The sequence below is a fragment of the Triturus cristatus genome, chromosome 6 (genome assembly GCF_964204655.1).
Source record: "Triturus cristatus chromosome 6, aTriCri1.1, whole genome shotgun sequence".
Taxonomy (NCBI): Eukaryota; Metazoa; Chordata; class Amphibia; order Caudata; family Salamandridae; genus Triturus; species Triturus cristatus.
In genome coordinates, this window is record NC_140589.1 from 675,631,703 (window position 1) to 675,647,571 (window position 15,869).

A 15,869-nucleotide genomic window follows, 5' to 3' on the forward strand; every position below is an offset into this window, starting at 1 on the left:
TGGGGAACACGGTAGGTGATGTCCTTGGGTGCGGAGGAGTAGGGAGGCAGTTGGTTGCTCTGTATTCATCCTGAGAGGAAAGAAGTGATCCATTTGAGGGCGTTTTTCTGTATGCTGGCGGTGTGGAGTCTGTCAATGAGGGTGTGGTGGGAGATGGTGTCAAATGCAGCGGAGAGGTCAAGGAGAATCAGGGCCACAGTTTTTCCGCAGTCGAAGAGAGGTCTGATGTCATCTGTGGTGGTGATCAGCACGGTCAAAGTGATATTATTGGATGGGAATGTAGATTGTGAGGCGTTGAGTGCTTGGCTGAGTTCTAGGCATTCAGTGAACTGTTGGTTGATGGCTTTCTCTAGTACTTTGGCTGGGAAGGGGAGCAGGGAGATCTGTGAGTAGTTTGAGGTCGCTGGGTCAGCAGAGGGCTTTTTCAGAAGTCTGACCTTGGTGTGTTTCCATCAGTCTGAAAAGGTTGCTGTGAAGATAGGTGTTAAGGGTTCTGAAGAGCTCCGTACTGATGGGGTTGGCTCTGAGGTTGAAGTGATGGTGGGGGCACGGGTCGCTGGGCGTTCCAGAGTTGATGGACGACATGTGGTTAGAGGTGGTCTGATCAGTGAGTGGCTACCAGGTGGTTAGTGTTCGGTGGGTAATTGCCAGTGGCTTGAGGCTGTCGAGACTGGGGGTGGTGGGTAGGCTTTTGGGAAGGGTGAATGGTGTTCTCTGTGGCTGGAGGGTTAGCAAATTCCTCGACGATCTCGATGCGGTTGGTGATGGCTGCTCTCTTGGCTTCCTTGGTGCACTGGTAGAAGTCGCTTATGGCTGCTTTGTGGGCGGTTCTGTCGGAGGGGTCCCTGGAAGCTCGCCATTGCTTCACGAGTCGGTAGCAGTTGCGCTTCGTGGTGTGAGCTCTGTTGGGTTTGGTGGGTTTCAGCGTGGTGACTTTGTCAGTGCATTTGGTGATCCAGGTGGCGAAGGTCTGTATGACATGGTTGAGATCTGCTGATTTTTTAGGTTGTGTGGTACTGAGGTATTGGGTCCATTGCATCTTTGTAACTTTTCCCCAACTGCAGTGAGTGGCACTGAAGTGCTTGGTGGTTAGATGTTGAGCTCTGAAGGAGATGATAAAGTGAACGATTGCATGGCCAGGCCAGGTGAGCTCTGCAATGTGGGTGTATTTGAGCCTGTGGTTGGAGGTGAAAATGGCATCAAGTGTGTGTCTGGCTTTGTGCATGGGTTCGGTCACTTGTTGTGTGAGGCCAATGTTGTTAAAGTTCTCTAGAAGGGAGGTGGGGTTGGCGTTGGGGTCGTGGATGTAGAAATTGAGATCGCTGAGCAGGACTTAGTGGTGGGAGTCAATGGCCAGGGTGGTCATGAGGCTAATGATGGCGTCGCAAAAGGCTGGTCGGGGTCCCAATTGTCTGTAAGGGAGGGTGTCTCTTATTGTAAGTATGGCATAGATTTGTTGTCTGAAATTGAGGTGTTCCATGAGGGGTGGGGTCGTCATTGGTGATGGTGTACGGGCTGGTTTCCTTAAAGATTATGGCGATGCCTCCATGTCTATTCGGGCAGTCTCTGTGTATCATCTTGTAGCCGATGGGTGTGGCCGTGACGGTGGTGGGATTTGCCGTGGGGTTAAGCCGCATTTCACTGATGAAGACCATATCAGGGGAGAGGGTGGTAATGGAGTCCCAGATTTCTATGGCGTGTTTGCAGAGGGATGTCTATGACAGAACCATGACTCAAGATGCCGGACGAATAATACGGTAAAATGATTGCACAATGCCTTCCAACCCACACTAGGAAGAACTCAATGTACATTCATAGAAGCCCTACTAAAAGAACAAAGCTACTACAAATCAATTACATAAATTACACCTAAAATAAGTAAACAGACCAGTGGAATACACAACATCCTCAATTCAAAGTTAGAATATGTATCAATAACAAAGGAGCCCACTACTTAGAATCATTATTAAAATCCCTATTATGAAAAACCTAGCTACCTACACACTAACCTGGAAACCTTAACAAAGATACACATGACCATAACTCAAGGATTTTTAACTACATCTAACAATCTTTTTATACACCAGTCAAAAAAATAACAAATAAAAGAAGACTACTAAATAAAAGTAATATGGTTAATAATGAATTGAAAACTCAGCATATCAACAACCCCAAAGCACATTAGAAATAAACACAAAATGAACTAAATAAATCCAACACATTGAAATGCAATATAATACATTGTATTTACAGCAAATACACATATACGTTATAGAAAATATAAAAAACAAAATACAGACAAATATACAATTCATAAACTTAACTGTGACACTATAATGCTCTTTTTTTAAAAGTTAGCACTAGGGATGCACGTGAAAACTTAAAGCTTTACATCTAATCCTCCTATTGTAATATAACATATTTGAGTAAACATGTTCAATCAATCAATCAGGGATTTAGAGAGCGCTCTACTCACCCATGAGGGTCTCAAGGCGCTGGGGGGGAGGGAGCCGCACCTCCGGATCAGCTGAAGAGCCAGGTCTTGAGGTTCTTCCTGAAGGTTTGCAGGATACGGGAGCGTCTGATTTTGATTGGGAGCTCGTTCCAGGCCTTTGCCGTGATGTAGGGGAAGGCTCTTCCACTTACTCTGGTTCTGAGGATGGACGGGGTCTCTGCTAGGGCAAGGTCAGCGGAGTGTAGGCATCTTCTGGGAACGTGGGAAGACACTCTTTCGTTGAGGAATTTGGGTTCAATGTTGTAGAGGGATTTGTAGGCATGGGTGAGTAGCTTGAAGGTTACTCTCTTCTTGACGGGGAGCCAGTGGAGGTCTCACAGGTGCTGGGTCATGTGTTCATGTCGGGGGCTTCTGAGGACAAGTCGGGCTGCGGTGTTCTGGATGGTCTGGAGTTTGTGTAGGAGGGATTTTTTGATTCCAGCATAGAGGGCGTTACCGTAGTCAAGTATGCTGGTTATGAGTGCGTGAGTGACGGTCTTTCTGGCTTTGGGGGGATCCACTTGAAGGTCTCGCTGAGGATGTGGAGGGAGTTGAAGCAGGTGGAAGCGACGGTGTAGATCTGGCGGGTCATGGTGAGGGAGGAGTCTAGGGTGTTGCTGAGGTTCCAGGCGTGGTCTGTCGGGTGGGTGGGTTTCCAAGGGTGGAGGGCCACTAGGTGTTGTCCCAAGCCGAGGGTGAGGGTCCAAGGACGAGGACCTCTGTCTTCTCTGAGTTGAGCTTTAGGCAGCTGTTGTTCATCCAGGCTGCGATGTCCTTCATTCCTTCCTGGAAGCCGAGTCTGGTGTCTTCAGGGTTCTTTGTGAGGGAGAGGATGAGCTGGGTATCATCGGCTTAGGATACTATGCTGAGCCCATGCTGTCTGATGATGGCGGCGAGGGGTGCCATGTAGATGTTGTAGGGAGTGGGGCTGAGCGATGATCCTTGCGGAACTCCGCATTTGATCTCTGTAGGTTCGGAGAGGAAGGGTGGGAGTCTTATCCTTTGGGTTCTGCTGGTGAGAAAGGAGCGAATCCAGTTGAAGGCGGTACCCCATATGCCGGCTTGGTGGAGTGTGGCTGCAAGAGTGCTGTGGGAGATGGTGTTGAAGGCTGCAGAGACGTCTAGCAGTATGAGGGCCGCGGTATGGCCTTGGTCGAGTAGCATGTGGATGTTGTCGGTGGCAGCGAGGAGGGCGGTCTCGGTGCTGTGGTTGCTGCAGAATCCACACTGGGAGGAGTTGAGGATGGCGTTCTCTTCAATGAAGGTGGTCAGCTGGGAGTTGATGAATTTTTCAGTGACTTTGGCTGCGAAGGGGAGGAGAGAGATGGGCCGGTAGTTTTTCAGGTCCGTGGGGTCAGCCGAGCATCTTGAGGATGGGCTTGACCTCTGCCCAGTTCCAGTCGTCTGGAAAAAGGCATGATTCTAAGGAGGCGTTGATAGTGCAGCATAGTTCGGGGGCTATGGCGGCGGCAGCTCTGTGGTTGATGTGCGGCCGGCAGGGGTCCGTTGGGGCTCCTGAGTGGGTGCTCTTCATGTTCCTGGTGGTATCTTCGGTGGAGACCGGTGTCCAGGTGGTGATGGTGGGCTGGCTGTCATTGCTGGAGGTGCGGGTGGATTCTGGAGTCTGTTCGCTGAAGTTGTCGTAGAGGGCCTTGATTTTCAGGTGAAAGTAGTAGCCGAGCTTGTTGCAGAGGTCTTTGGATGGCGTGACATCTGTGGCTTCACGGGGGGGTCTGGTGAACTGCTGGATGACTTTGAAGAGTTCCTTTGTGTTGGAGTGAATTTTGTTCCGGATGAAGGTCCTCTTGGTGGTTCTATGCGTTTGTGATATTCAGTCATGGCGTTCTTGTAGGTGTTCTTGTCTTTGGTGGTTTTACTGTTTCTCCATCATTTCTCGAGGCGTCTGCAGGAGCGTCTGGCTTTTTGGAGGTCGGAGGTGAACCAGGCGGCCTTAAAGGGGTGTTGCCTGAGGGGATGGGGGAGGGGTGCGAGCCTGTCTGCGCAGCTGGTGATCCAGCAGTGAAGTTATTTAACTGCAGAGATAGCGTCCGTTGTGGTGGTGGGGGGGTCATGGATGAGGGTGGAGTTCAGATGCTCCTCTGTGATCTTGCTCCAGTTCCTCTGTGGCGGGCGCAGGGCTGGCTTGTGTGCAGTGGTGGTCTGTCCAGAGGGGCTGCGAGGTGTGGCTGAAGTGGATGTTGGACCCTCTTGCAAAGATGGGGTCGAGGATGCGTCCGGCCTTGTGGGTGTGGGTTGTGATGAGCTGCTTCAGTCCGAGGTTGTCGAGGTTGTCCAGGTCTGTAGGTGAGGGTGCCACATAGCGTGGTTCTGGGGCTGGGGGGATCTGGAAGTGGAGGTTCTTGGTGTTGGAGAAGGGGTTGCTCATGCTGGAGGTGGAGAGTCAGAGGGAGCTCTTGTGTGCAATGGCGAGTTCTTCTCCGGGGCGGTGGGGGCAGTACTTCCTCTGGATCTTGTATCTGTCAGGAATGGTGGTGGCCTTGTCGGGAGTGGAGGCGGTGTTGGTCCAGGTTTCCATGAAGAAGGCGACGTCTGGCGAGAGGGTATTGAGGAGGTCCCAGACCTCCACCGCATGTCTGTGCAGGGAGCGCACGTTGAGGAGGATGCATTGCAGGGCTTTGGTGGTGCGGGTGTCCGGCGTGGGTCCATTGACTACCCCCACTTGTATTGAAATCTTTTTGGGGGTTATATTGTACACTAAGGGGCACAACTACTATTCTCACTCCAACCTAAGTAATTTAGGGGACGGTGTTGGACACTAAAAAGGGCACATTTACTATTCCCACTCTGATCTAAGCCATTTACAGAAAGGTGTTGGAAATAAAGTGGTCAAATCTACTATTCCCACCCTAATCTAAACTATGTAGGAGGGCGGTTGGGCATCAAAAGGGTAACATTTACTTTTCCCACTGAAATCTAAGCCATTTAATTTAATGTTTTGGACACCAAAGAGGTGACATTTACTATTCACACTCCAATCTAAACTATTTAGGGAAACATGTTGGACACTTAAGGGGTGATATTTACTATTCCTACTCCAATCTAAGCCATTTAGGGGAAAGTGTTGGACACGTCAATGGTCACGTTTACCATTCCCATTCCAATCTAAGCTATTTAGGGGAAGATGTTGGACACTAAAGCGGTGACATTTACTATTCCCACTCAAATCAAAGCCATTTAGGGGAATGTGTTGGACAATGGCTCACATTTATTATTCCCTCTCTAATCTAAGCCATTTACGGGAAGGTGTTGAGCACTAAAAAGGTCCCATTTACTACTCCCACCCTCATCTGAGCCATTTAGGAGAAGGTGTTGGCCAATAAAAGGGTAACATTTATTATTTCCTTTTCAATGGGAGCCAAGTAGTCACATTTTCAATTCTCACTCACATCTAAACTATTTAGGGGAATTCTTAAAATACTGAAGTGGTTACGATACCTATTCTCAGTACCATCTAAATTAATTTTGTGAAGGTGTTTAACACTAAAGATAACACAACATATATTTAAAATTTAACAGATCCACCAAGAATATATTTTTCACTAAATATTATTTTAAAAAACTATACAAAATCATTTAAATTATGTATTAACAAAAAATTGAACATCTATAAAAACATGCATTAATATTAAATTATGTAATGACAAAAAAAAATACTATTCATTAAATGCAACCATTATGTAATCATTTCAAATCACACAAATGCTTTAAAAAATTAACATTAAACACAAGTAAAATATATCACTCAAACCAACTTACATGAAAATGAAAAAATATGCAAAATTATGAAATATAGAAAATGTTTTCATATAGTATTGAAAAATGATAACCGAACAATGCTCCTATACATTAAACAAAAATATTGTACAATTAATTTACTTTTACAGCAATACCCATAGAAACAAAGTGAATCAAATAAACATATAAAACATAATTAATTATAATCAAATATAACAACTTTAAATTTAAAAGTTAAATTAAAGTAAAAGAATAATTAATATAGAATACAAATTCATAATTGTTCTACTCCTTTTATAAAATTCTAAATATTAATGTATTTAATATTTACGAAGTTAAAAATCAAAATAATTATTTACATTTTAGAAAATAAAAATTACTATAGTACAAAATAAATACAATTTAATATTAAACCATAAATAAAGAAACAATACCAAAATTTAATAAAACATTGTAGGAAATGTTAATTAAAATCAAACATTGAGGATATTTTCAATACAAACAAAAAACATCTATAACCTTTTAATAAACTAAATATCAATCTCAGGAAAAGTATTCAATAAATATCAAAAATAAGAAAATCAATTTATAACACTAATTACATTCTATACAAAACATAATAAAATAACTATTACAATTATTTTATATACGTTGGTATTTTAGAATACAATATTTTTACAACAATTTTAAATACAACACTTAAAATGATATTGTTACCTTTGATATTTTCATCCACAATATTTTTGATATCGCAATATTCTTGACATGATATTTTTGTTTCAATATATTTTTATTAGATATTTCATCTGCATACCATGATAGCGCCAGCCTTTCAACTTTTTCCTCTTTGGTTGACTTAATTATAATTTGCATACTATTTTTGAAGTACTCTGACAGCCCTCTACAGTCCTGACCTTAAGGATATAATTTGCAGCCTTTGATCTACAATTTGGGCTCCTTTGAAGTTTTTTTTTTATCCATCTGGCTGTAACATAACCCTAAAAATTTAACTGACATGTATCATCTCAAATCTAACAATCCTAGACAAGTGTGATGCATTGGATAAGATTCAGAACAAATTGTCTTCTATTATGGGTTTACTCAAATCTTTCTCTTGTTTGTCTTTCAGACTGTTTAACGGACTCTTGCTTTGATCCAATATTGCGAGGTATAGTGTGGTCTCTGCTCCGACTCTCCTGTTGCTGTGCATACTATTTGTAACCCTCCTTATGATGGTGGTTCATCTCAACTGTTCTTCCATTCTTTGTGAATCCTGGCATAACTTTCCCCATATATTAGGAAGTGACATTTGGCTAGTTCATAATCTATAATTAAGCATGTGAAGTCATTCACTGCCCCCCCCCCCTTGTATGGTAAGTATGCACACTACTCCAGTTTCAGCAATCTTCTCCATTCTTTTACATATTGTAGCATCCATAAGGCCTCCGAAGGCCATTCGAGGTGTATTAATGTATACTACAGGAGTACAGCATTGACCCAAAAAGACAAGGGCATCAAGTGGGAACATTCAACAGTGTCTTAATCGGTATCAGTCAATGAAAAAAATATTCTTTGTAAAATACTTAGTCAATGTATTGCTTGACCCATATAATTTGCAAAAAAAGATATGACCTGAAATGTCATTCGTAATAGAAATTAATATTATCCGCATACACTTATATACGGCATGCACATTGTATCAATACAAATATGTGAATGATAACTGCTCGGTGTGGTATGAATGCAAAGTGCTCGATGAGTTGGTTTGGCGATGCAACAAGGTGAATATATTGAACTAAACAAAGACTGCAGAAAGAACACAGGAACCTATTATATTCAATGTGTGCAGATTTGTTGACCTAGAAAGGATCAAAGTTTGAAGACGATAAAGAGAGAAGGTTTCTGCATAAAAGTTAGTCAATGCTACTCGTTCTTAGCCAGATATCCATCAATGGTATTTCTACCGCTGTCAGATTCAGGGGTCATCATCAGGACAAGAATGAGATATCACTGAGCATAACGAAACAAAGTAGCGTAGGGTGAAATTCAGCAAGTATGTTTAAATCTTTCCTGGGAAGTAGTAAGAATGAAAAAGAACAGGTTGGAATTCACTAGCTCTCATGGAGGACAGTGAGTGGAGTCCTGCAAACCAGATGTGAGAATAGGAGGGCTTTAATAGCATTTTATGAGCACTGTGATGCGTTTCCTTGCTGAAAACTAAAATGGTGGACTCCTGGCTTAGTTGTCATCTAGAGTTCTCTATTCTCATCTACCACAATCCCTGGTCTGCTCAATTCAGCCAAATAAACCTTGAAGGTGATCTCATCTGAGAACGCTTTTGGTTCATAGAAACATAAGTGCCCAATCTGACAGCCATCTGGGTTGTTCCCTACTTCATCCTGGATATTGTGTAACCAGTTATTTGAAGCAGCAAATCACAGGCTCAGTTTCTAAGAAGGTGTTACTGCAGACTGCATAGTTTATGTGGTTTGGAAAATACTGAGCTGAGATTACTCAGAATATATTTCATGTTCACAAACCTAGAGTGTTCCAGATAATAACAGCCTCATTATACTATTGGTCATTCAGCCCCACACATTTGGTGTTGATAGTATTTTCCTATGAAAAGTTACTGAACTAACAATTTAATTAATTGGGAATATATCTTGCAGCCCAGCCTATAGGAAAAGCATGTAGTCTAAAAATAACATGTTGTGCTTTCGACAGTGGCAATAATATGTTCTGGTATGTTATGCGAATGTGTACAGCGTACTATCACCGCAAAGGTATTCCGGTGCTTAGCAGGTGTACTGGCCTCAGCCCGAGGTCTAGTAGAGGTTATTTGAGGAGCTAAGTCTTCAGGTTCTTGCAGATCTCAAGTAGAGAGGAGTCTCTAATATGCAGTGGGAGATCATTTCAAGTTTTAGGAGCAACATATGAGAAGGCTCACTCTCTGGCTCTATTACTCTGTATGTGCTGAATATGTATGAGTAGGATTCTGGCTGAGCAGAGGTGTCTGGCGGGTTGATGGAAGGAGATGCAATTGTAATGGTAGTCGGGCCTGTGTTGTGCAGTGCTTTCATATCTGGGTGAGGAGTTTGAACAGTACAGGCTTGCGTATTTGGAGCAAGTGGAGTTACCTGAGGCATGGTGGGAGATGAGTCCTGTGTGAAGGGATGAAGATTAGTCTGGCTGCTGCGTTCTGAATAGTTTGTAATCATCTGGTGAGTTGCATGGTTATGCCAGCATAGAATACTACTCAGTCGCCATCAGGGTGGTGGGTTCTTACCGAGCAGATTTGGAATTCACAGGTGGTGGTCTCCTAGTGGCGGTCCCCTAACGGAGGAAATCCGTCGTGGTACGCTCTCAACAATGTACCATCTGTGCCAACTGTTGCCATTGGATGGATGCTAGTATAACACATCTGATGTCCATTAGCCAAATGTTAACACCTGCATACCGCACTATAAAACACACTCCATTCCAGACCATGATCCTTCGGCATTCCACTGCACCACAACATTTTCTAACATAACCTATGCCAGTGAAGGGAGGGTATTGTGTTGCTTTTACTTGTTTCTTGTCCCTTTAACTTCTTTCATTGATTTCCTTGTGGTTAATTATTTTGATTTCATCATATTTGCACAATGCCAGGGCCCAAAAATCCCCGTTTTACTGAGGGAGAACTATCAGTCATGGTGGATGGAATCATAAAAGTAGAAGCATGATTGTTTGGAGCCCAAGTCCTAAATAGACCCCTATCTCAGAAAAGGTAAACATGGGCCAGAATAGTCGACAGAGTGAATGCTGTAGCAAACAACCTGCACACACAGGAGGAAATTAGTAAGAGGTGGAATGATCTGCGGGGGAGGGTGTGTTCCCATGCCTCGAAGTGTCACCTGAAGGCCCAGAGGGCTGGTTGTGGGGCTCTCAATGCCCCCTTGCAACTCATGCCCTGGGAGGAGAAGGTCTTGCAGATCCTACATCTTGAAGGCTTGACAGGAATACCTGGTGGAGTGGAATCTGGTAGGTTACACTTTACAAAGCTCACTAAACCTCAATGTCCTGTTTGTACTCAGCTGAGCTGTTGCCAATGTGTTTGGCACATATTTTCCTAACATAGAACCCTCAAAGTATCAGCATTATATGATTTGGATTGTTTGTGTGAATGTATTGTGTTGCATCTAAGGTTACAGGTGTCAATTTCCATTATACATGTCACATAATGATGTGGTACCTGTAAGTGTTAGAACACCCAATAACCCATTACCCATATGTGTGTCACATTGTAAGTGTCTGTCCCATTTCAACTACATATTTTTGCACAAGTACGTTCCACTAACCATTTTGCAAGTGTTAGAAAGTTGGTTTTGAAATGACTGCAACTACCATGATGCCCCTGTTTCTGTTTTGTCAAAATAATATTGCTATGTCATATTGCTCATTCTCTCTTGTCTAACATATTTCCAAATATGATAAAGCGTCATGTAGTAATCAATCCCTATTCAATGCTCTCTTCTGAAAATGGTTTGTGCTGTTTTTGGAATGTTGTCCTGTTTTTCTCATCCAGTTGAATTGATGTCATGACTTTCACAAATCAAACTGTGTTGACCCAAAATTGTAAGGTATTAAAAGTATCATGCTGAATCGAAGTGGTAATTGCAAACATTTACACTGCACTGTTCATGTGATGGCTAATGCCAAACATTGATCCACGTTGTGTAAATGTCTGTTCTAAAGTCAGCTAGGACTTGGAATTATCAGTTACATATTTCATCTCTACACTGTGGTGCTGATTACGATCCTGGAAAAACCGGGTACGAACCGTCGGTCGGAGCGTTTTCTCCGTCCGACTCGTACCCGGTTGTAAAACTTTACAAACATGGAAGTACGATTCGCACGGAAACACCATTTCCGTACGAATCGTAAAAAACACCGTCCGACGAAAATATACATACGAATGTGATCCGGGAATGCTCCGACGTGACGTCGGGACGCTTTCAGGCAGCGTTTCACGAACCAGGAAGTACGGTTCGAACCGACAGCAGTCCGGACGGCAATATTTTTACGGCACCCAAAAAGTGCCGGAAAAGCGAAGTACGCCGTGAAACGACCAGATTAGGGGGCCCGGTACGCGCCGTACCCCCCCCAGCCCCCGTGAGTATGGGCCAAACCCCCCCAGCTCCCGTGAGTACGCGCCGAACCCCCATGTATGTACACCCGTGTACGTTCGAGTCGTACCCCCAACCGTGTATGTACACCCGTGTACATGTCGTACCCCCCGTGTATGTACACCCGTGTACTTGTCGAACCCCCCCCCGTGTATGTACACCCGTGTACGTGTCGTACCCCCGTGTATATACACCCATGTATGTTCGAGTCATACCCCCACCCGTGTATGTACGGTGCGTACCCCCACATGTACACGGGTGTACATACACGGGGGGTTCAACACGTACACGGGTGTACATACATGGGTGGGGGTATGACTCGAACATACACGGGTGTACATACACGGGGGGTACGACACGTACACGGGTGTACATACACAGGGGATTCAACACGTACACGGGTGTACATACACGGGTGGGGGTACGACTCGAACGTACACGGGTGTACATACACGGGTGGTACGACACGTACACAGGTGTACATACACAGGGGGTATAACACGTACACGGGTGTACATACACGGGGGGGTTCGGCACGTACACACAGGGGCTGGGGGGGTGGTTCGGCACGTATGTGGGCACATGTCTCCATGGTTGCAATGGGAGTTCGGTGCGGACGGTGTTTTTTCCATACGGTTGTAACATTGGACGCACGGGATGGATCGTACTTGCGCGGTCGGACTTCACTTTTCACGTTTGTATGGTAAATCGTCCGGGGAAGTGTCGGACACATTTTCCGACCCGAGGACGTGTGGGGAATTATTCCCAATGCGACTCGTATGGAGTTTTTCCCATGCGAATCGTACTTGGCAGTTTGTACGGCACTTGTACGATTCGTACGGTAAAAAGACCGGATACGAGTCGTACGGGGAAAATGTTTCCAGGATCGTAATCGGCACCTGTGTTGGGTTGAATGGTTGGGAGATGTTAGCTATACTTCCTAATCACTTCATAAACATTTCAGGACATTTTATTGCCTGCTTATTTGAAGTTGTACTGTTTACAATTGCAAAAAGGTAGGGTAATATACTCAATATCACTGAAAGCTATAATCATAATACGCTGTACCTTTTTTTCTTACTGGTATCTACATGGTTTGTCTCAAAAAGATTTTGGATGTAAAATACAAACTTTTACTAATAAAAATGTTCTCAATGTCTCAATAGATTATACTGCTGGAGCAAGTGGCCAGGAATCTGCCACTAAAGAGACCTTCGCTCTAGCTGGGGTCAAGCCTTCAGTGAGGACAACACTCCTTGTAATCTGGATGACAATGAGGTTCCTGGTCTTTCTGCTCAGTCTGAGCAGACGACTCCAGTGAGTCTCACTGGGCCTACACCGACACCTCCCATCCCAACTGTAACACCTTCGCTAACCGAAGACTCTACATTCTGTGTTCCTACAACTGTAACATCGATCGTGTGCCCCCCAGTCTTGAGTAATGTTGAGACCACAGCACCACCAGCTTACCCATGACCCAGTCTGATGGGGCACACTGTGCCAAGGGCACAGGGTAGTGGGGGTAGGGATCATGGGAGGGATTCTGTGGGCCAGCATAGTGAGGCCACGTGGGTCAGTCTCACCCAGACCACCATCGACTAAGTCTTAGGAACCTATCCTCAGTCCCAAGACATGATGGGCCAGGTACTCACCGATCTCCGGAAGATGAAGCAGTTTTAGAGGGAGCTCAATTATCAGATGGAGGCTTACAACTCCAATATGGGCTCTCTGACTGGGCTGCTGTAGGATATTTACACCCATATGTGCAGGGCTTTCCCTGCACCATCTACATCTGCCGCAGGAAGGGATAACCTGCCATAGGAAGAACCACCTGCAGCCACCCCAGGCCCTGCAACTGTTGATCCTCCCCTCACCCGCAGGAGGGGAAACCCAACCAGATTATCAGGAGGTGAGAATGGCAAGACCTCTACCACCATCAGTAAGAAACCCAGACCCTAATTTACTCCAGTGTGTGACTACCATTCACTCTGTCGGCTATTTCTGGACACATTACCTGTCTGATGCTAGTCGTATTTTGGAAATTGAACTTCAAACAATTTTGGCTCTCCAACTATGGTTTCATTCATCATGGCTGACTTCTTCACTTTTTGGTTTTCACCCTGTTTAATTTCTTCACGTTTAGTTCAATAAATTCAGAACTCAAAACCTCTTTGACTGGTGTTGTATATCTCAACTCTATCAATGCATTTGTTTCCTTCCATCAAAACTTTATAATGGCAAAAATCAAATGATTGTATTAACACAGATAATTTAGTAGGTAATGTTTATCTCAAGTTCCAACCATGACACGCCAAAAATATACACCATTAAATCATCGACCACTATGTTTATTTCATTTCACCAATAATGGTCTGTCAACATTTTCACTAACAAAACAATCCATACAAGACACTAATACTCAGTGCCAGTTTTCACATTTCCAGTTCCAGACCTTTCCAACATGGAAGAAGGGGATATATCCCAAAAAATCAGATTGAATAGTCAAATTATCATTGACTCATGACATCAGTTAGAGCCAGATCTTCTGGCTCAAAGGAGGAATCCCACATAAATAGCACACATAGACACAAACATGGCAGTACTGCATTTTGTAGACACAGGATCATTCCAAACCACTGTTCCAGTATCTGGCGGAATGTCACAACCAAATTTCAGTGGTGTGCCACAAGAAGTATACCCTACAACTACGAGATACATCTACATACAATTTATGCACAATGATGCTCTTGCCAATGTGAAGGGAGATTAGCATCATTTGGCTCTGCTAACACAGGTGCTTTAAGAAATGATGGCACATATTTTGCCTTAGGGCCAACACAGGACAGAGAACAAGTCCAATGTCGTTTTTAAATCTTCCATTCAATCACAGTGCAAGTTGCCTTCGTACAAGATTTATACACCCAAAGTCTATGTCTATCTCCCAGGATCAACCCATGTTCCCTGTCTACTTCAAAACAGCACCATATACCTGCAAATGTCACAACTCTGAAATGTCCAAATGAAGATGACATGGAGAAGGAACCTAAAAAAAGATCAAAGCAAAAAGATTACCAATCAAACATAACATAATAGATGTATTACAAAGTCAACTGTTGGAGGACACCGTTTCACAAAACAATTAGTAACTGAACACAGTAGTCAATCTTTGGCCTGAATTTCCCTAAAATTGCTCTTCCTAATAAATAACCACCACATACTTCTCTCATCATCGCATCAATAGTTGGTATAACGGTAAAAGTGATAAGATGTAAAGACATACTCACACTCATGAGAAGAAGTTGTCAATGACATCTTGAGGTGAGTCAACCCCTTCGACTTCATCACTATCTTCTTTATTTGGCATTTCAGGATCCTCAACTTGTGGCTCTTTATGGTCCCCATCCTCTCTGATGTAAGGGCTGTTATGTTGCCGGGTGATATTTTGGAGCATGCAGCAGGCCACAGTAATTTTGCACACCTTATCGGGTGAGTAGAGGAGGGACCCACCAGTTTCCTCCAGACAACGAAATCTTGCCTTTAGGAGCCCGAAAGTTCACTCCACTAGCCACTGTGTTCGCCCATGGCCCTCATTGAAGTGGACATCCGCTGGTGTTGCTGGATTCCTCAGCAATGCCAACACCCACGGTCAGTTGAGATAAGCTGCGTCTTCTAGATGGAAGACAAAAAAGTGCCATAAAATGTAACACAATTTCAGATTATTCAACTAGAAATTCCCCAAACAATTTTATGAAAGATTGTACTGACCAACAAGCCAGGCCCTCTCAGGTCCAAGTTGTGACATTGCCAGGGTATGGAGCTGTTCAGTAGTGCAAAGGAATCATGGGCAAAGCCTGGGAAATGAACAGACTCTTGTTATGTACAAATCCAGTAAGCAGACAACTTGCACATTGATTGAATGGAAGTGTTTCCAATTCCGGTAGACCTGTTCTCTGGCGTGTGGTTTCACTAAGACAATGTGCGTGTCATCAATTACTCCAACCACATGTGGTTTATAAAAGCCCCTATTCACATTGGCTAAATCCTGCTGCCGTGGAAACTGAATGAAGCTGTTGATGTGTCTCATCAGTGAATATATAACGTCTTGTAGCACACCACTGAAAGATGGTTGTGACATTCTATTAAATACTGCCACAGTGTATTGGAAGGATTCAGTGGTCACAAAATGAAGTACTGCTCTGAGTTTGACAATTGGTGTAATAGAGGTAGGATTTCTGTTGTGACGCTGAAGATCTGGCTCCAGCTGATGACATAAATCCAGTACAGTTTGTATATTCAATCTGAACTTCTTGATTATATTTCTTTCTTACATGGTGTCAAGGTCTGGAAATGGGTGGTACACCTGAGGCTGTTGATTTCTCACTCTCCCAGGATTCATATGTCTGCACTGGTAAAACATTTGAACATTTTTCTAATTTTCCACAGCAACA